The sequence below is a fragment of the Apium graveolens genome, chromosome 7 (genome assembly GCF_009905375.1).
Source record: "Apium graveolens cultivar Ventura chromosome 7, ASM990537v1, whole genome shotgun sequence".
NCBI lineage: Eukaryota > Viridiplantae > Streptophyta > Magnoliopsida > Apiales > Apiaceae > Apium > Apium graveolens.
The window spans coordinates 260928669-260933945 of NC_133653.1; positions in this window are offsets into that span (position 1 = coordinate 260928669).

A 5277-nucleotide genomic window follows, 5' to 3' on the forward strand; every position below is an offset into this window, starting at 1 on the left:
ACATGGTATGAACAACATTTCCTTTACAATCATTTATACAAGTAATCAGAGTTACTTGCCTGAAATTGCTTTCCTGAGGGTTAAACTACTGCCACCTAGTATACTTTTCCCTTTCCTAGCCCAAATGCCCTCACGCTCCGAATCTATAATAAAACCAGAAATCTTAATTAGATTCCCAACTCTCGTTCCCGGAACGATCACTCTATACGATAACTCGATTATATTCTTGACTCGAACTATACGAGTATAGCTTATACAAATAAGCACACAACACATAGCACATAGCACAATTCTTTCTCATAGTGTTCATATCCTTATATACCTAGCATTCAAAGCGTACTTGCTTGACGTAGGCTATTTCTCAAATCACACTAACACTACTCTTTTACGAGTACTAGACACATTTACAACCAAACATTTACGTGCATACTATCACTTATATCAATCGACTTAATTCCCCTTTCTTTTATTCCTTAATTCGAATCAAAACATCAATCCAATCAAGAAAAATCAAAGATTTTCACATATAACACTCAATAATTCTTTCAATTACCAAAATCAAGTTTTGACCTTTATTTCTTATGGCCTATTCGGCCTTAACACTTATCACAATCAAGAATCAAACATGCAAAAATAGATTTTGACATGCAAGGTTATATACCACATTTCTTTCTTGTTTTAATCCTCTATTAAATCATTCCATTCATTAAGTCACCAAACCATGCACTACTTAGTGATTTCAACTTAATCAATCCATCAAATCAACATGCATACACTTAATCACCAAGTTATCCCCTTTTTATCTTGTTTTCATTCGGCAAGAACATAATTTTCAACTCAAAGACTAATTACTAGCATGCACTCATTGATCTCCTTTAAAACTATCATGCAATTGCTTTTAAATCATACAAACTTAGTGTTTACCAAGATTATCTCACCAAATTCAATTTCCTTTCTTATTAACTCAAAAATTCGAACCTAAACTTAGCATGCAACAATAATTCATTCCTTATTAGTCTAATCACCATCCATCATTACTTTAATCAAGTCTACTCACAACAAACCACTTTAAAGATTCTACCCATTCGGGTTTATCAAGAAAACACACATACAAAGATCAATCTTGACATGCAAAGTCCTATATCACATTTTTAACTTGTTTTAAGCCTTAACTTAGTCATTTAACTCATTTTCATCAAGATTTTCGAAGCACAAAGCCAAACATCACCTAATGACTCAAACCTTAATCAAATTATTCAATCAACATGCATGCATTCACTTAATCACAAATCAATCTCTTCTAAACCCATTTTCTATTCGGCAAAAATTCAAAAACTCACAATCCAAGAACCAAATAATGACATGCATTACTAACTCCTCTTTTAAATCAACATGCAACTCTATTTCCTACTAATTAAGCTTAGTTCATACCAAGATCAAGTCACAAAATTCAATTTCCCTTTTTATTAGCATAAAGCCGAAGCAAAACTCACATGCAAATTATAAAATTTGATTTTCTAAGCAACAATCACTTGCACACATTCATTTTACAACCAAGGAAATCATTTTACCAATCACATACTCAATTTTCAACAAAAGAAGCAAAACCCTTTTTCAAGTTTTCAAGAAATCATAACATGCAACATTAAAATCCAACAATCACATCATGAAAAACCCACCGGCTCTCCTTTGGATCATGGCCGGTGGTGGTCGAACTTGAGAGAGTCCATGACGGATCTCCTCTCGAGTTTATGACCTCCAAAACCTCTTAAAATCACTCTTATAGTTATGCTTCAAGAAATTGTTTTTCTTAAACACAACCATAGTGATCACTTCAACAAAACCTTGCAAATACTTACATGCAAATAGGAATCAAGAAGTATACCGAAAATAAAGGCTAAAGGTAGCAATATCTTTGAGTTTGAGTAAGATTTGGGGGTTGCATGCAAGTGAGAGAGATGAGAGATGAGAGGGCCGAGAGGGAGTGAAAGAGAGAGAGAGAGAGTGTTCGGGAGAGAGACGAGAGAAAGAAAGAGAGAAGAGAGAAAAGAGAGAATGAGTGCACAAAAGAAAGAAAAGAAAAGAAAGTGGGTTATATATAGCACTTAGAAACAAGGGCAATCTAGTAATTTACCAACTTCCTTTTACTCACTCATCCCTTTTCTTTTTACTTAAATGCGATAAAATTCAAATACAAAATATATCTCTCTCGGAAAGTCGAGAATTATTGAAAATGACATTTTTAACGCGTAGGTCTCGAAATTAGCTTTTCATCCATTACTCATAATAAGAATTTGAGTGAGCAGGTTGATTTTATATGAATTTCGCAATCTCGCTTTAATAAATACCTTTTCCACATAAAATCAATTTAAAAATGCAAAGACCCACAATTAAATTCACTTATCATTTTTAAAAAGTCTCTAAGACCTCTACGAAGATAACAGAACAAATCCCATGTTTTTATCCATCTCAGATGATTTTATAAAAATGTACAAAGGTTAAATGAACCCTTATGTAAATCACATAATTCCTTTAAAATTCACAGAAATTAACATAGAACATATAATCATGCACACAGTCAAGCAATCACACGCATATAGTCACATAACGACTCAGGTTTGATCATAGAATCTATCCCTCTTTAATCTTTATTCCCTTTTTACGCGTACCGGGTCACGTTCAGCCTGACGGCCCGACGCTCAGCGTTTCGAATACGCTTCTCATTACCTTTGCCAATCAACACGTCTCTTAAGACGAAATACTTCATTCATTTACTTCACATATAATTCACATTTTATATTATTTAATTTCCATATTAGGACGGGTTCCGTTCTACCTGACGGCCCGAACCACAGCTTGACTTCTAAGCTGACTCTTTAAATTGGAACGTTTTTATCCACGCTTCCTTAACTCTAGTATACAGATAAGACAAATAATCACCACTTAATCACATAATCTTATCACATAACACATACTTTACTTTCTTAATTACGACGCAAAATTCTTGGTCGTTACAATCTACCCTCCTTAAAAGGAATCTGTCCCCGGAATCTAATCTAAGCAAATAGATGGGGATACTTTTCTTTCATTTCTCTTTCTAATTCCCAAGTCGATTCCTCGACTAGTGGATTTCTCCACAACACTCTAACTAGAGGTACATCTTTATTTCTAAGCGTCCTTTCTTTTCGATCCAAAATTCACACTGGTTGTTCCACATAGGACAAATCTGGTTGGATTTCTACTGGTTCCAACTCGATCACATGGCTCGCATCAGCATTATACTTCTTCAGGAGAGATGCATGAAATACATTGTGCAGATGTTGCATTTGCGGCGGTAGCGCTAATTCATACGCCACTTTCCCAACTTGTCGCAATATTTCAAATGGTCCAATGTACCTTGGACTTAGCTTTCCTTTCTTTCCAAATCGAGTTAAACCTTTCCAAGGAGATATCTTCAACAAGACCTTGTCTCCAGTTTCGAATTGCACATCTTTCCGCTCTTGATTCGCGTACTTTGCTTGTCGGTCTTGAGCTGCAATTAATCTCTTTTGTATCATTTCAACTTTTTCCTTCGTTTGTTGCACTAGCTCGGGGCCAATTAACTTGCGCTCACCAACTTCGTCCCAATAAGTAGGGGATCTACACTTTCTTCACACAACGCTTCATAAGGCGGCATGCCAATACTTGTATGATAACTGTTGTTGTAGGAAAACTCAACTAAGGGCAAATGATCGTCCCAATTTCCTTTGAAATCTATTGCGCAGGTTCGCAACATATCCTCAATTGTCTGAATTGTCCTTTCACTTTGTCCGTCTGTCTGCGGATGATATGCCGTACTTATTTTCAATTTCGTTCCCAAATGATCGTGGAATTGTCACCAAAATCTTGAATTAAACCTTGGATCTCTATCAGACACGATAGATACAGGAACTCCGTGATGCATCACGATTTCATCCAGATACATTTTGACCAGCTTCTCTAATGAAAACCTTTCGTTTATCGGCAAGAAATGTGCTGCCTTTGTCAGTCGATCAATTACCACCCAAATCGCATCATGATTAGACTTGGTTTTAGGTAATCCTACCATGAAATCCATTGCGATATGTTCCCATTTCCATTCAGGTATGTCCAGTGGCTGAAGCAATCCACTTGGCCTTTGATGTTCCGCTTTAACTCTTTGGCACGTGTAACATTTGCTTATCAATTCTGCAATTTCCTTTTTCATGTGTGGCCACCAAAAATTTTCTTTCAAATCCTGGTACATCTTCGTACTTCCAGGGTGAATTGAAAATCTCGAGTTATGCGCTTCTTACAAAATCTCATGCTTTAGTTCCACAACATCAGGTATCCAAATACGTGCATTAACACGGTATATTCCTTTTCCATCCTTTTGAGCTTTAATTTCTTCTCCCCGTCAAATTATTCCTTTCGCGATTCATCACTTGCTCTTGACAGCATCTAATCTTTTCTAAAATTTCAGGTTGAAACCGTATTGCATAAATGGCTTCACCTCCACATTCTGGAGTCTGCACCACTATTTCCATCTTTTCAAAGTCCTTGATTAATTCTTCTGATGACGTTAACATATTCAACTTTTCCTTTCGACTTAAAGCATCAGCTACCACATTTGCCTTTCCAGGATGATAGTTTATCGCACAATCATAATCTTTGATCAATTCCAACCACCTTCTTTGTCGCATATTCAGTTCTTTCTGAGTAAAGATATACTTTAAGCTCTTATGGTCCGTATAAATCTCGCACTTTTCCCCGTACAAATAATGCCTCCAAATCTTAAGGGCAAACACAATTGCTGCCAATTCCAAATCGTGCGTTGGATACTTTTGCTCGTGCGGTTTGAGTTGCCTTGACGCGTATGCTATTACCTTCCCGTGTTGCATTAACACGCGTATGCTATTACCTTCTCTTATTTTTAATCTAAAAATGGATAGATTCAAGAAATAACTCTCTCAGAAAAGATGAGAATGAAACGAATAAAAATTTTAGAGCATAGATCTCGAAATTATCTTTCCAACCATATTTTTAGAATAATTTTTGAGCGAACGGTTGATTTAATATGAATTTTACAAGATTATGTTGAAAATAGCATGTTAACTCCATAAAATCATTTAAAAAGCAACGATCACGAAATAAATTCGTCTATCATTTTTAGAAAGTCTCTAGGACTATTTTGAAGATAACAAAATAAATTTCACGCCTTGACCATTCTCGAATAATTTTATAAAAACATTTAAAGGTTCAATAAACCTTATTTTAAAT